We start from the raw sequence: 17,709 nt of genomic DNA, 5'->3' as shown, positions 1-17,709 counted from the left end.
AATGGAAAAAATATATTGAAAAGAGCATTTCAATTTAATTTCTTCCAAATCCATCTGCAAAATTGAGTTACAAATGAAAACTTTGGTTAGGAAAGACCTGTCAGTCATTTTGGCACTTTCTTTGGGCCAACTTATCTGAGGCAGCTGCAAAACTACATTCAAGGGTCATATATTTTCTTTCAAATCAGCTTCCAAATGCATCTCAGAGAATGGGCCATGACAATGGTTTAAAGCTTTATTCCCTTCTGCAGCTACAAGTCATCACAATGCTGACTCTAATCAGGTTAGTCTGCATCTGTCTGCCACAAATAACCTAGTAACAACTAAATGGATTGCCATAAATCTTTCAATTAGAATTTATAACTTTATTAGCACAATATTTTTGAACTGATTGCATTACTTTGAAGAGCAGCTTTCATTTATTTTGTCATTTGGGGGTCAAATGTGTACAATGGCTGGAAGCCGAATACACAATAGGAAGCCTTACTTCAACTTCACGGTGGTCTCCAGAATTTCCCTTCTCCAGAGACTACAGCCCGATGTTTTAAAGGAATACTTTGTTTGCCATGCTGAGGTTGAAGCCCTTGGCTGAATGTGACCAAGTTTCTTCATGACACACAGGGGTCACACTGCCGGTTTTATGGCCTGGAAAAGGCTTCATTAGAGTGATTTGCCATTGGGTAAGTTTTCAAAGGATTGTATGTCTTTCTTTTTGTTTTGTTTTGAGCTGTTGAAAACCATGCCATGGATCATATCTCTACACAGGGGATGAGGACCAAGTGATAATCAACGATCCTAAAAAATGTGGCTTGATCCATCAGTATCTTTGAGGTAGGGGAGAAAAACCCCAAAAGTTTCCTTTAAAAAATTAAGTATGTATTTCATTGTTATATAAGTACCCTATATTCTCTTTGCTGAACTACAACGATTCCAAGCAGCATAAATTATGGTTAAGAAGAGGAAATAAACTAAGCAGTTCACTTAGATGAATATAGTTCAGCATTTTGACAACACTGCTATACAAACACAAACGCATTCATGGTAAATACATCGCCACACATACATCCAAAAAAAATAAAGGTACAGCTTAACTGCATTTTTGTTTTAAGGGATTAAATTCTACAAATTTCAATCATAACAGACAAAATTTGGAATTTGGAGGGAAAAAATCTAACTTTGAAACTCAAGAATCAAACTATATTAGGATAACAGAAGCTAAAGGCACTTTTCCACCTAAAGACTTAAAAAGATCAGGAGTTTCCATGGAAAAGGGAGCCTTCAGAAGATGAAGGCTCAGAAATAGCTATACATTCCTTTGTGTTTTGATCATTATTAAATGGGAGTTCGCAGAGTTCTGCAGGGTTGTTAACATACATTGGATTCTCTGGCAAGACCTAAGGATAATCTATGAGCTTTTACTGGCTGCTTGGATGAAACTGTGAGCACAGACACAAATAACAGGTCATTCATTGCTGTTTATGCTTTGAGATGTAGGTGAAAGGTGCAGAACAGGTGAAAGAAAAGTGCCTGTACAGAGATACATGTCTAACGAGGTGCTTGGGATCATACTGAGATGCTACAGAAAAAAGCAATTAAGTAACCCACTCGATAGAAAGATAGGGAGTCATCAGTTTTGACTTTATTTCTTCCTTGCAAGCACAGAAAAATTTGCACAAAGAGAAAGAAACCTTGCTAAGTAAATTATTATAGAAAGGAACAGGTTTACTACAAAGCTGCCCCAGCCACGCCCAAATTAAGAAAAGATCTACATAAGACTGCAACCTAAAAAATTAATCTGCCCTGGTTTTTCTTCTGCTAACTTAGACTAGTTAAATGGGGACTTGCAGCCTAAGATTTGACACCCGAACATTCTCAAGCACCCCAGAAAATGAGTCAAGACTTGATATTTCTATGAGCAACATGGATCTGGCATGACAGGAATCATAAGCAACTCTCCAACATGTGTGGCAACCAAAAGCCACTAAAAACCAGAAACAGAAAATGGAAAGGACAAATCACCCTCCTTCCTGCTTCCACATCCCTCTAACCTCTTAACTGACCTTTCAGCCAAAAGAAAATTTGTTCAAGATAGCCCAGGAATCTTGAACTAGCTCATGTGTAAGATGCTATGGAAGGAAGTGTCAGTTGGTAGAAATCACACTGCATTAGTTTTCCAACACATGTGCCATAAGGAGCCAAAATAACTTCTGGCTTATCCTCACACACTTTTCTTTTTCTGCCATAAAGTTTAGGAATAAGCCTTTAAAAATGTTAAAGAGCTGGGAAAAAAAAATCTTATCCACTAAATAAAAATGTACAGCAGCAAGGTAATTATCTTCTACACTAGAACACTCTTAAATCTCTAAAGGAAATAAGAAAGTGTATTTAAAATAATATAATAAATGTTCATGCATCTAAAAATGACAATTTCTTGTTGTAAAACTGTTCTTCTGTTCAAAAGCACCTCCATAGGGATTCTTAAGGAAACAGAGTGGTTAAATTCCTTAAAAACTAGATAGAATAGGCCATTTTTTTATCAAACTGCTCACAGCTTACATTTAAGGAGACATGGCTTGATTCTCCATTCCTGGCTCCTCTTCAGATTTAATTACACCCCAGGTCCCACCCTTTCTGAGTGCCCAATTCCCTGTGGCTCCTGGCTGGCCACACCGAAGAGTCCACATCTGTCTGTTTTGCCTACACAGAACACAGGCAGTGCCCAGCCTCCGAGCCTGTAACAGGGAGCAGAGTTAGGAAAAAGGAAATACAGGCCACCTGTGTTCAACTTTAAACCTGTCAAATAGGGTTTGTGACATTATTTCACCAAACCATGGTGCTGTCAGGATAAGAGATCACAAGAATTTTTTTTTTAATCTACTTTTGAAGTGTTAATAAAACACAATATACTGAACAAATACATGAGTTAGACCATAAAGTTTTCACCCTCTTGGCATAAATTTGAGGTGTCTTTGTTTTTTCAGCTCTGAATCTAACAGTGTGAGCACTGCATCTGCTTTTAGGTAGCTTTCTGAATTTTCTTCTCAGTATTTAGTTAGGAAAACACATTGGTGTACCTAGATATTAGAGCAATGAGCATCATCCAACCCCAGTAAATAACTGTTAAAATCATTCTCTTTTGGAAAACAACTTTCATTCTTAAGGCCATCTAAAAACTTGCTCAAAAGAAACTCTACCAATTCATAAAGATTCAAAAACTATTTCTTGATTACAATGAGAGTGTTCATTTTAAGAAAATCAGACAAAACTTACATACCTAATTTCCCTCCTGTTTCAATTCCCTTTTTATTTAAAACTACAAGTTTTCATCAGTTATGACTATATGTTTTAAAAAGCTTATTTTTAACTCAAGACCTTACCGCTGTAAAAGCAAGAAGTACTTCGTGTACCTAAAACCTCATTAGATTGATCTGTATTATCCTTAACCACTGAAATGGAAAACTAAGAATATTAATATGGCAGCTTTGACATCACAACAATTGATGCAAATTCTAGGGTCTAACTTGATAATTCCTGCATGCATCCCCCAGTGAAAGAGCAGAACTATTGTCATATTCTGAGCATACATATAGTTTAACCTTACTTCGTTTTTGTAACAGGGAATTGTGACAAAGAACTGGAATTCATTTTCTAAAATAACACATCTTATGTGTCAATAAAAAGAAAAAAGAGAAGTCACAAGAATTAATGAGGCTGATTATAAGTCAGATCTCAAAAGTATATTATCAACTCCAAAGCAAGTCAAATGTCAAACTTGGGTTAAAGGTCATTTCAAGTACTGCATATATTCTTCCACACTTTGGGATAATCCCCTCTAGATTAATGCCTTCTTATCATTTTTCCCCTCAGTTTATTCAAAACACTTATCAAAAGCAAAATCAAGCAGGGAGTAAAAGCCGAGGTATTTCTGCAGTAAGAAAATTAGCAGCCCTAGCACGTGAAGTCTCTCAGGGCTAAAAGAACAACTTGTGTATGAAGCTGTGCCTGTGGATGAGCACTGATTAGATCCAGTGGGCAAACACAGCTCCTGTATCAACAGGAGCAGTGTGTCCCACAGGTACCTCCTGTAGCAGCATTATTGGGGTATTTCAGACCAACAGCACACCGAGCTCACAAACCCTTTGGGGATAAAGAGGTTTTGCCCAACAGTTTGTAAAATAAGGGTGGCAACACCTGAAGTCTGTAGCAGAGGGAAGAAGTGAAACCACAGCACTTACTTTTCCACTCTAATCGAAACCTGGAAGGAATATTAGCTAAAAGGAGAAAATAAAAATGTGTACTAGTGTAAGTACTTTAAACAAGGTATATGGCAAAAAAAAAAAAAAGTTTCTACAGCTTGTTTATACAAAGTTTTAACTCAGATTTATTTTGATAGCGACGATATTTTTAAACTCATGAAAAAGCTTTAGATCTTGAAACAAGATTCATTCATTTGTTAACTGATACAAGCACTGAATCTAAAGTTTGGGCCTGACTCTTATTTCAGTACTAGTAATAAAACTGTAGTTTAATCCTCTGGAAAAAAAAATAAAAATCAATTGACTTCCTCTCAAAGCATCTTTTCCCCTTGGCTGAACATGACATTAAAGGTTTCAAATGTCATACTTGTAAACTGTGTGGAATTAAAAGATGTCTCTATGGAACTGCTATATTAAATGGATCTTAAACTTGCTTATGATTCAAAAGAATGATGGGAATTAGGTACTTGAAAAACCTAAAAAGTAAAAAAGGAAAAAAAACAGGCTCTTAAGAGTTCCAGAAATAAAACTCACTAGATTAAGAACTGTATGAATTAAGGATTATGACTCCCCGAACCTTAAACATTAAACCCAATACAACTGCAAAGTATTAACAATTTACTTCCATCAAGACATTTGTTATAAGCTGGTATAATGCCAACACAGAAGCTTTATTAGACTTCAATTGATGGAAGCAACACTTCCCTCCAAACTCTCTCATCACATTTCATGATGTCCATTATAGATTAAAAGTCGTATTTGCTCAAATCTACACAAAGTCAATTCCCATTCTGGCTCTGTTGTCTAGGCCATTTTATACCTTGAAGGATAATGGCAACACATAAACTTGAAACCTCTTTGTTGTGTCAGATTTCACTTCTCTACTGTAACCAGCATTATTCTCATCTTTGACGTCAACAATCCCAAAGAGTATTAGATAAATTTGCTTCACTCTCAATGTAAGAATCCTATTACAAGTGACATAGGAAGGGAAAAAACAAAACAAACCCCCAAAAAACCAAAGCATGTTTGATACTTTTTCTTTGGGCATTTTTTCCCTTGCAAATTTTCATAATTTTCCTAAACATTAGGATCCAGGGTTTATTTGACTTGTTTTTGAAGCAAATCCTGTCCATTATTACCTTTATACTTCTTTCATAGTACATGATGTGTGTGTGTTATTTGGGCTAAGAAGCTAATGCTATTTCTATTATTTATGAACATTGCTTTCACTTCCTTTAATAAAGTTCTTACCATAAGGCTGAAATCACGTGAACATATTTAAATCAAGCAGGAAGGACTGGATCTGGTACATCACTTTCTGACACCAAGATTTTTCCTTGTAGGTACACACAAATTTTTGAAAATAAAGACATTAACACAGGAGCTCCAACAACTCATTGATCCATAAATGTTTTGTAACCTCAAGTACAGTAGTGTGCGCCACCTCCAGCTGGGCTTGCCCCTGGACTGGCCTCCGTATCGTAATCCCCCTTATCTTAGATAGGCTCCCAGATAACAGTAATGAGATTTACTGTGTAACAGGGATGAAATTCATAGATGTCTAAAAAGATACCTGCTTTGATACAAATTTGGCAGTTTTAGACTTCAAAAATTACTCCATATTTTCTGTATTATAAGTGTCCAGTAGCGCTAAAGCCAAAGCTTCTTTCCTTCTGAAAAAGCACTTTCATTTCTGGAAATGTTCCAAGACAAGTATCAGTGCATTACAGCTTTAGAATTGACTAGGTTTGCCACTGGCCCTAGAACACTCTTCAGTAGTTTTTTTAATAAGTGTGTTTTTCACCAAAAGAGATGATGCCCTTCTAATTCCTGTGACTTCTGGTCTATCAATCCTGGGCACAACATTGCCAGTTCCTAGACCTGCGATCACACAGGTATCTGAGCATGTTACTGCTCAGGCAAATGTGTTATGAATTCTCAGATGATGAACTATGGTAAGGCTGGATGTCAGAGGTGATGAAACTGATAATCCATCAGTAATTTTCTAACCACCCCAACATCTCTGACCCATTGAACTAAATAAATGTATTTAATCACTGACTAGTCAACTGATCAGAAGGTGCCACAGGGTGAAATGAGTGTCTTGACAAAGGGAAGACAGGCACTACCACTGTCACAACAAGCATATTTCATCTCAGCCACTTACCCATAGGCACAGATTCAACCTTAAACTGTACTATAGAATAAAATTCTTGTTTACAAAAAAATAATAAACTGATCTCACAAGATTAGCATTAAGAAAATAATTTTGGCAACACATTCCAGACTCTTTACTTGTAAACAGATTAGTTTAAAACCACAAAAAAAACCAACCTCCAATCACTTCTGATGAATCATACCCAAATAACAAAATACAAGCAAAGGATGCTGCTCCCATAGAAGGTTTTTCAGCACCTTTCTGGATGATGATCTGTGGTCTGACTGCTGCCAGCTTCGTGACTAAGAAGAAGGCAGGTCAAATCTCACACCCTTCACAGAAGTCTTAAGCAAACTTTTCTTGGCATGCAAAAACCTGATTACATAGAAAGTGGTACTTTCCCCAGGTGCTCCTATGGCAAAACAACATGCCTGCCCAGCACTGGGTTATTAATGTCTCATTCTCCTGATGTTCTGTGTTGGCAGCCATGACAGAAAGCTTTGAACTTGTTTATTCACACTTGTTTAATCCTGTCTCCACACAGCACATCACAGCCTGTGGGGCTTGGAAGATGGATGAGTGAAACCAAGGCCACGAGGGGGTCAGGGTCAGGGTTGTCGCTGAATCTCAATAACTCCATCACTCACTGTAGCAGGCACTTCAGAGGTCACCTCAGCCGAGGAGTTGGGATGGATGTGGAAAAACAGCTGGCACAAGCAGACACATATTCCCTGCAGTTGATGCTAGACATGGAAACAAGTGTAAATCCTTACTTGAGCTGTGTCTTGAGCTGGGTTTAGTCTACACGGTTGCAAAAAGAAAAATGCAAGAAAGTTGCTTTAAAAATAGCTGGGAGGTACCAAGCAGCAGGCACTGGCAAAAAAAAAGAACCACTTAAAATCAGACAATAAATATGCCAGCTTTACATTTGTGCTGTAAGGAAGGGAAAGGAGCTAAAAGAGCACACGATGTTGCAGACTGGCTCCAGTACACAGTGACAGTGGAGGGCAACGCATCTCATCCCACTCCTATTGTGCACACTGTGTGCCTGACAAAGAAGCTCCTTTGAAGGACAGACAGCACAGATGACAAACTCCTACTCTGTCCATTAAAAAAATAAATCCTAATTTTTAAAAGCTTTATGTATAGAATATATGTGTTTCATTTACATACATATTTCATGCAGATATATACACAGATATATTTTAGATATATAAAATTGTATCTATAAAACATATGATAGTTAAATAGCTCAGGTTCTAAACAATACTGACAATATTCAGTATAATTTGAGAGTTTTTATTCCCACAACCTTAGCAAATAATTACGTTGTTCATAACTATATATTGCAGACTAGATCCTGTTGGTTCACTTGTTCTGTTTGTCACTGTCAGGAACTTGATCACATGCTGATACAAAACTGTTCTTTTCTTATGGCTCTGAACTTGGGCTTTCTACATCCACTTCGTAATAAACCACTCTGCACAAGTGAAATTATTTCCAAAAGAGATGGAAATTAGTATTATTAGCTATCTTTAAGTACATTGCAGCACTGGAATTAGAAACAAAAATTTGATCCAACCAAGTTCTCATTTGTTCAGAATGCAGGTGTATAATGAGAAAAGTGACTTATAAACTTAGATCTGCACATATGCACACAGTGTATTTATGATTGCCAGTCAAAATATTTTGATGAATATGAAAATTAGCAGGTAAATTATATAAAAAATAGTCAAAGACAAGTTTTTTTTCTAGAAAGAGAAAAAATGTCCTTACAGCCTGACCAAGTTATTTGAGAAGAAAATCTAGATTAAAAAAAGAAAACCAATACCAGGGCTCTGCCTCAGTCTCTCCAAAAAATGTAAAAGCATAGGCTTCAGTGTAGACATCACAGACTATTGGCAGTGGCAGGGAAAGTAGTAATTGTACAATAATTTGAAGATCCAATTTTTATGACTTACTTTCTTTTCTTGGAGGGAGGGCAGGGGGATGGTAGTGATTAGGGTTTTGCTATTTTTTTCAGAGGTCGTTTGCTTTTTGAAGAATTTTTGTAAGATATCAATTTCTTAAAGACAAAGGAAACCTTTTTGTTAGGATTGCTGCAACTTCTTTCCCTATGGCTCATTTTCTGAAAAGTTTATTTATATTAAGTGCTCCCAGTGGGGAGGATTTGAGCAAGGGAGTTGTATTTCCACTATTTTCAATAAGACTAATGCAATCTAAGTTTATATAACACATAAAAATCTATTAAGAAGTCCAAAATTTGCAGTAACTGATACATCCAGAATGAGATGGTGCTCAAATGGGAACACTATCTTAATAAAAGCATGAAGAAAGACACCTGTCTTTTTGTAGTAGACAGAGGAAGGCAAATAAAATGAAGAATATCCCTCATATTTTTAAGATATACTACCAATCAAAATATTTGGCTTCTGCCTGTGGTTCTGCAATCAACATGATACATGGCTTCGAACAGGTGGCTCTGAATCTCAAAGGAAACATGACTGATGTTCAGTATTGCCACCACTGACTTCCCGACAGGCGTCTGCAGGAGAGGAATTGACAGGTCTGAAGCAGGTAATTAAGTTGCTTCTGCAGTACAATAAGAATTGTTTATATGCTAAGGGAGGGACGAGAGGCTCTAAGGTACAAATCTTCAGCATCCTGAGTGGCTTCAGCCACTTTTCCTGGCTGACTGTCCAAATTGCAGGCTACTTAACTCCTCCTCCAACAATCTGAATAAACAGTAAGAATTAGACAACTTGAGGAATTGTGACTGCTAGTTGCAGATTCTAAGTTTGAAACATAAAAGAAATCTATAAAAATGAGAAGATACTGTTAGAAACAACATAAGTAGAACACAAAAGCAAATACGTTCTGAAGATGAATTCAAGTTTTTTTGGTTTTTTTGTCATTTACTTACTCTTTACTAAACAAGACGCTTTGCTAAAAAGAAAAACCCATTCTGACAAACATTGAAAAGCTTTAACTTTCCAGTTTGCTTCAACAACCCAAATTTACACCCAGACTGAGCTTTCCTTAAGGCTTTGGTATCAACTTAATTTTAAAACAATCTAAATACTCTGTACTTCAAGAGAAAAGCAAGGTGCACAAAAACAAAGGAAACTTGACTCTGTGCAAGCACCTTTTACATAAAGGCAATCTTTCAGTAAAGATAACACACATCTCAGTGGCTAAGGTGACAGTGCTTTCAACTACTCCAGGTTTTCCACTCCCTGTGCCTTTTCTGGATTCCAGCCAAGAAAAACAACTGTACTTGTCCAGAATCCATGAGGTGAATGAGCCATTTCAAGTGCTTAAACTTCAAACACATGAGCTTAAAGACCTCGTGTGCTCTCTAAATCAGTGGTTTTTTACTATACAAGATGGACTATTGCACTAGATGGAAGAACTGGTGAGACCCAGGGAGTCATTATGCCACTTCTTCCCTTATGAAATTAAAGGCATGATACATAAATACCTCAGCAGTGCTACTCTGGAGAAAACACAGGAATTTTCACATTCTGAACACACCCAAAGTTCCATTTGGCATTCATCACTCCTAAATACAAACTGATTGTTGTATTATCTGTCAGCTTTACGGGATTGTAACAGTCAGCAGATGGAAAATTTTTGTATACATTACGACCTGAAAAATAATACCAAGCTTAGCCAGTGTAATTTCTTTTGCAAGATTGTTGCTCAATTTATCCCCTTAAACTGAGGATATTTTTCTTCAGGTTTTCATGTATGGTCTGTTTTGAGATGGTAACAGAAAGAAACTATTTGCTCCCCACAAGCAATGTTTATATGGCTCAGCCTTGCTAGGTTGGTGATCTCTTCATAGGCTGACAGAAATTTGTTTCCTTCTCATTTATTTCATTAAATGATTTTGCATACAAAGTGAGCAACAGGCAGGTTTGATTTTGCATACAAAGTGAGCAACAGGCAGGTTTGAGCCTGATTAGTAGAAGAGTCCTCCAGCAAGATGCAGGTGTTTTAAGGAACTGCCAATTTTGAATACCAAGGCCAACATCTATTTTGGCATACAAGATTAGGCAATGAACCCAGCAGGACCCAACAGGAGGATCATTAGCTGGGAAGAATGGGATGACACTGAAAATTAGTATAGGAGACACAAATTGAAGTGGAATAATAGCAAATGCCATGGCATATTTTTTCAAACCCATCACAAGGAAGTTTATGGCAAAGTAGTTCTGTTACAAATTACAGAGGAGGAGAAAGATCTGTATCTGATTAGTATAGAACAACTGTGAGCTACAAAATGCTTATAAAAAGTTAAACATGACTGATAAGTGAAGATTGTTAGTAACATTAGTTCATCATGCACAGCATGCAGGTCTTGAAATATTACATGCAATCTATCCACTCATGTCTCAGAAAACATATGCAGGCTAGAACAGGTGATGAATGACTACTAGGATCAAGCAAATATCTTCCAGGAAAACTCATGAGCTTTTCTTGTTTAACTCGGCAAAAATGGAGACGAGAAGTGACACCACAGTGGTCTGTAAATACAATGGAAAGAAAACAGCTAAGAAATTCAGATCATAGAATCATAGAATAGTTTGAGTAGAAATTAATCTATCAAATCCAACCCCCATGCAATGAGCAGGGACATCTTCAACTAGACCAGGTTGCTCAGAGCCCCTTGAATGTTTCCAGGGATGGGGTATCCATTATCCATCACCTTTCTGAGCAGCCTGTTCCAGAGTTTTACCACCTCCACAGCAAAAAACTCGACTGACCCTCCTGCAGTATAAAGCCATTACCCATTGTCCTAATGCAACAGGCACTGCTAAAAAGTCTTTCTCCAACTTGCTTATAAGTCCCTTTCAAGCTATAAGACCTCCTCAGAGCCGACTCTTACCCAGGCTGAACAATCCTAATTTTCTCAACCTTTCTTCATAAGAGAGGGGCTCCAAACTCACAAGGACTAACATAAATCGAGTACATTTCTGTTTACACTGGAAACATGAAAATTATTTTTCTCACCATTACAATACATAAGTTCCAAGACAGGCTTTCAACAGAAATGGAAAGGAGTGAGGTTGGGCGTGAAGGGGAAGGCAATCAAACTGATTTTCAGAGTGCAGCTTGAAATGTTTCTGAAAGGAATTACAAAGGACAGCTGTGTAGAATACAGGAACTCAGAGATCCAGGACTCCCAGCTCCTTACAACTCTACATCCCTTTGTACCATGGCAAACAGCAGAAGGTGACAGTGTACGCCTCCCTTCTCTGTCAAAATGAAGCCATTTCCCAAGTATCAGTACATTCACAACACTGCCACTTGAAAAATTCAAGCAAGAAGAGTGGAACAAAACCACCCCTTGATTTTCCACCACATAAATTCCACGTATTAGAAACTTATGCGAAGTATAAAATCTGTGGGAACTTCTGAAGTAGCAACAAAGCCACAATTAAATTTAAGTCCTCTAAGAGCAAGAGAAGCTCATGTCTGAACAAAGATGGGGGGAAAAAAAGGAAAAAAATTAAGGGTTTGGAGTCTTCAAAAAACAGAGTGATTATCAGAATAAAAATCTCTATCCATATAGAGAAAGACAGATAGAGACGAAGATGTGTATATGTAAAACATCCACCAATCTCATCTTGATAATTACTATTACCACACTAATGAACCTCGTTAAAATTGAGATCATGAAAAATTTACAAAGGCATAGTCTGAGCATTGCTTCAAATGAGTACTTTTTTAAGCCTTACATTGCAGAATAATACAACATGAATGAAGCATATGCCAATAGCTAACATTTCAATTAACATTCAAATAGTGCTTATTGGCTCCTGAGCAAAGAGAACAGAGTTGTAAAAATTCAGTGTTATCTTGTTCTCCTTCATTTCCCATATGAACTAAAAATCAGAGAAATGTCAACCAAAAAAAATCCATACATGATGATATGCCCACTAACAGATCAATCAGGACCTGATTTCTTTCAAGGTTTCTGTGAAGTCATCAGTTGTTCCCTAGCTGTCAACATTTTATCCGGTAGAGCATTCAGAGCAATGTAAACAGCACATTTGATTTTAAAAATAAAATCAAATCAAACTTAAAGGGAAGAAAGAAGCTGATAAAAATCAAGTAATGAATGGGCAAGAAATTATTAGAAGCAGAATCAGATCAACTGTAAATATATCGTAAAAATGTAGTACAAAGTTCTCTTTTAGGTCGGGGAAAAAAGTTAAGTCCTGAGCAGAAGAATTCAAAGGATAAATAAGATATCCTACAAAAAGCTTCTCTAATAATTTCTGGCTGTGAGAACTATTTCTACTGTGGGGATGACACCAGACTGTGAACACACAGTGCATGAAAGCACATTGCAGAGACTTATTAACCTGTTCTCAAGTATTAATTTACATAGTGGAAACATCTTCCAGCTGTTAAGCAAATTTTTCACTAGGCACACATAACTAACTGAGTTTAAGCGCTCACAACAAACACTATTCTGGCACCTGAGCCTGTTTGTTTTGTGTGAGCATCTGTATCTATCTATCTTTCTTTAGCATTCATTCTGCTGTGAATGTCTACCAAAAAAAAAAAAAAAAAAAAAAAAAAAGAGTTATTCTAAGACCACAGTAGGAAAAGAACAAGAAAAAGGAGGGGAAAAAAAGGGCCTGGAGAAACCTACAGGCATTGTACAGGCATTGTACAGCTTGATATTATGAGTGATAGAATTTTAAACATCTTTGGATTTGCTTAAAATGTAAGGAGTCCTTGGCTCTTTTAGCCTTGGAAACATTTAAATCTGCACAGCCAGGTGGAGTTCCAAGTGTAATAAATGAAGATGTAACAATGTGATGACTTGCCTAGGTTATCCTGATGAAGAGCACCTCTCTCATAAAAATTCTAGCTCATTCTAGCTACTGGTACAAAAATCACATCTTCTCAAATATGTAGGCTTCTTTTCTCAGGTGAATTCAAAAGAAATAAAAACACTCATCTAAAAGCTAGATTAATCAAGTAAATAATCAGAACTTTTTTTTTTTTTTGGCTCAAAATGAAACTTTGAAATGAGGTATCATGTCAAGTCTTGATTGATCTGATGTGTCTTTACTCATATTTAGCAACCTCTAATTTCTAATAGTGACTAAGAATTACTGCCCCATACAGAAATGCCATTTTATGTAATGTTTTCAAACAGTGGTGTTGCCACTGGTTTCATCCTAATCCACAGAAAAGTCAACAGAAATTGCTTATTGCAAGCTTCAAAAGTACAGAGATTTAAGGCATTCACCAAATCTTATGAAATCTGCCTCTTTCCCAGATTATCTAATCAGATACAATTTTATTTGTTCACTTCTGCAAGGGGAATTTGATTTTCCTTAGGAATGCTGTGATAATAGCCATGATTGGTTACATTTCTTCTTAGAGAAAAAGCAGGATGAGAAAAAGCATGATGCCTTTCAGTGTCCTGATATTGCTCATAGATCAGACCATAGTCTCCAGCATTCCAATTTCTACAATAATTATTCTGTTGTGATAGCAGAAGAGTGCCAACTCAAACAGAAAGCCTTTCATACTTTGTTGAGAAGGATGAGGGTGAGAGAGAGATCTAAGTAACAGGACATGCTCTCCACATGTGAAAGTAACCTTCAAGTAAGTCAGACTTTAAAATTACCAGTAACAAAATTAATAATGTGTTACAATCATACATTAAACAGAAACTAGATGGAAAAAATCATTCACCCATTTTACAGTCACATACACTGTGCTCTTCTTTCACTCTGAATATCTCATAGGAAATTATTAACTCCATTATTATGAACATATTGCAGCCTTTTGCACATGCTCCAACAAATAGCCATTACCATTATGATGCAAAGGTGATTGCATAGCATATATTTTATATCCCTCAGCCTTTATTCACTGAACATTTCAATAGATCTGGTTTATTTGTAAAATTACTGTCTCCCACGTTTAAGATCTGGCTTACACTTGCTTTGCAGTACACCTATGACTTCACACTAAACTAAGCAGTGTACTACTGTAACCTCTCTTGTTACAGATAAAAACATAATTCAGTATTGAATCTAACACAAACAGGATCATTATGTTTAGAGAGTGTTCCAAAGCCTGCTATCCAAGCAATCTGTAGCATATAAATAATGCAAGATCTCTTCTTTCTCCAAATGACTTCAGCTCAAGCAGAGACTCAGAAAGATGGAAGCCCAAATTTATACTGCCATTACAAAACTCAATCTATTTCTGGTTCTCCATTGAATTATGACTCAGAGGCCTCCACTATTTTCTGCACCCACCCACATGCTCCCAGTCTTTGCCAACCCATGCAAAAAAGAATCCTATTTGTGAATATTCCTGAGCTTTACATTATTATTACTATTATACTAAAATGGCAGCAAATCCCAACTAATCTGAAAAGCTTCATGTTTTTTTTAAAGGAAAGCAAGGTGGAAAATGGGTCCTATTTCCCCTCCCCCCTGACCTCTGAACCACAACCTCCTCGCCACTAAAGCGTTCAACACCTCATTTAATCTCTCCTCGCCGCATTGGCACTGCACTGCAAAAGGAAAAGGGAAAAAAAATAATCAGGGGACTTCATCAATTTTTCATGAATTTTCATTTAGGCCAAAGCCCCCTGTAACAGTGGTCGATAGATCAAGCTGCTGTCACATATTTAACACCTGGAGCTCCAGCTGCTCTCCCTGGGGGCTGCCGCTGACTCCGGCTGGATCAGAGGCAGTGCGGGGACCCCTCGCCCTCCTTCCCCTGCTCACATGTGGCCCCCGGTGCTCCCAGCTGAAATCCTAGCTACACTCACTACTGCAAATGTGTCTCCTGATATTCCCGCCGGAAAACTCCACCACGGGGCTTCGATCGCCTCAACTGGTGCATGGCTAAAAAAAATATGCTTTTATTTTAAGACTTCTGGCGTTTGAATACAAAAAGCAATTTGGTGAAAGATCAAACTATTTCAAGCCTACTTCCCTTTCTAAATTCTCCCAAGAAAATCTGAACATCAACACACATCTAGTAACGCCAACCCTTGTTCAGTTTCAATTTAAAAATTCTAATGGACAAAATCAAAAGGCAGATGTTTTACTCTTTTGAATACAATTCTTCATAGAGGTTTTAAGGCTGGAACATCTGCTTTTAATGATTAAACCATAAAACAAAAACACTACATGAGAATTTGCCACGTATAATTTGGAAGACTTGTTTGACTGGTAGCATTAGCATTATTCTTTTCTTTCTGGGGAAGCTCCTATGGAAGAATCAGCAACTTGAAAAACTCACTTCAAAAAAAACCAAAAAAACAAGGGGCAAAACGACTGTGTTCAAAATGGTTTGAACCACTCTGTGTCCCAGCTGAATTTAACTTCTGTCTTTACACAAATACGGATATATCAGAAAACTTTCAATCCCACTGCTCTTGTGGCATGTGTCCATGGAGGGCGTAAATAAAAAGGAAATAAAAGAAAATTAGTCATAATTAACACTGTTTATCACATTAATGCACAAGCACAAACACATCTAACATATTAACAAACCCAATAAATATTTCTTCATAAATCACCCAAAAGTTGCAAGAGCACATTATTAGCCAATTTAATAAACAAAGTAAAACAATTACAGTTTCCTACTCAAGAACAGCACACTCAAGCATTTTAAACGTGTGAAAACCAGCAGTTTGTCCCTCATGGCACTATCTGAGGCCACCTGCAGTCAGATAATAATCCAGAACCCTGTTGTCAGCAAAGGAGAACCGTTCTGTTCCGGTGATGAAAAGAGCTTGTCTTGTGGAAAGAAGGGTTTTCAACACCATGACAGAGAGCACGAGTCAGACCGGATCGCGTGTGGCCCCACGGACAGGGCTGCAGCATCCAGGCAACTCAACAGCTTTCCAGCAGCAGCTGAGGAAAGGTGAATGGGCACTCACTGCTGACAACAGCCTGTCACCAGCAACTCATTTCCCAAGTGTGCAAACGGGCTGATACAGACATGCCCATCTTATTCAGCCCAGAAATGCTGACAGTACAAAAACAAATCAGAGACTTCAATCGTTTCCAACTGAAAGTCACTTGAAAACCTGATTTATGACCAAAAGTGATCTCAAACCCAAGCAAAAACTGTTTGCTATAGTCTTTCAAAGGATGCCTTTGATACACACCAAGCACTGCCATGTGCTTTTTAAAATTACAGCAGAAGCTCTAAAATTAAGTAAACACGCAAGGTATGTATTACATTTTTTTCTTTGATGAAGACCTTTCTGTAATTGCAGTCATGGTTCTGCTCAAGGAAAGATATAGCACAGATGAAGTAAAATAGGAGAGCCTGCTTTAGACTGCTAAACCCTTTAATTGGGGGATTCAGACAGTTAAATTTCAAAGCTATCAAAACAGTAAAAGCACAATGTTATCGCAAAAACTTGGGCCATGGTTTTGGATCTCAGTTCCACATTCACGTGGCTCCTGCCCTAAAATACCTGACAAAGGAGAACAGATTTATTATTTTTAAAATTTTCTACTATCTCCCATACAATTCACGCCTGATCTGCCACCAGCTACAGTTAAACAAACTCCAGAGCCCGGAGATGGTGTCACAGGAGTCTCGCAGTAGGCAATGAAGTAGGGATCAATGAAAATTGACAAGATACAGAGCACATTTAAATTTCAAAATTATCAGTCACTTCAATTTGATGACTCAAGGTACAACTGGAACAATCCTATGAACTTCAACAGGAGATCCTGAATCTCAACAGGATTAGAATAAAGATTTCAAGTGTTTATCTCTCAAGATCTCTTCTGATTTCTCAAGAGTTAAAACACATGTACAATGACACAAGTAATCCAGTAAGTTTATCTAGTAATACTCACACAGATTTCAGCCTTCCTTAAACTGGTTTCTCATCAACTCCCAAATACCAACCAAAATTGAAAAACTTTCTCTGATACATTCACTGACATATTTTCTTCTGCTTTGATAGTGTGCCAAAACTGTTTTCATTTTTTGTTTGACACAGTTTTGAATCTAGGTTACAACAGGTGAAATGTAGTGAACAAGTCTGTTCTACTTGGCTTATTCTGCCATTTAAATATTTCTAAAATGGCATTTTCTGCAATTTCTGAGAAAACAGAAGCCTCAAGATCATACCTTATTAGCTGTGAAAGTCTGAATACTGCATTAGGAACAAAGATCTTTCTTCTGTGCTCCCACCTTTTAAACATACCATCTACTGTGGACTTAAATCCATTCTTTATCAACTAAGCAATACAAATTTGTTCTAAAGCCCTA

The 17,709-nt window shown here is 37.2% G+C and overlaps 1 protein-coding gene across 1 annotated transcript in view; it reads right to left on the bottom strand.

Annotated features, from left to right (window-relative positions):
* Positions 1-17,709, bottom strand: part of LOC136373443 (roundabout homolog 2-like) — a 179,204-nt gene that overhangs the window by 144,542 nt on the left and 16,953 nt on the right. The gene's annotated exons all lie outside the window — the stretch shown is intronic.

The sequence above is a fragment of the Sylvia atricapilla genome, chromosome 2, assembly GCF_009819655.1.
Source record: "Sylvia atricapilla isolate bSylAtr1 chromosome 2, bSylAtr1.pri, whole genome shotgun sequence".
In the NCBI taxonomy this organism is placed as follows: Eukaryota; Metazoa; Chordata; class Aves; order Passeriformes; family Sylviidae; genus Sylvia; species Sylvia atricapilla.
The sequence above is the reverse complement of the archived record's forward strand: the minus strand, read 5'-3'. Positions and strand labels throughout refer to the sequence as shown.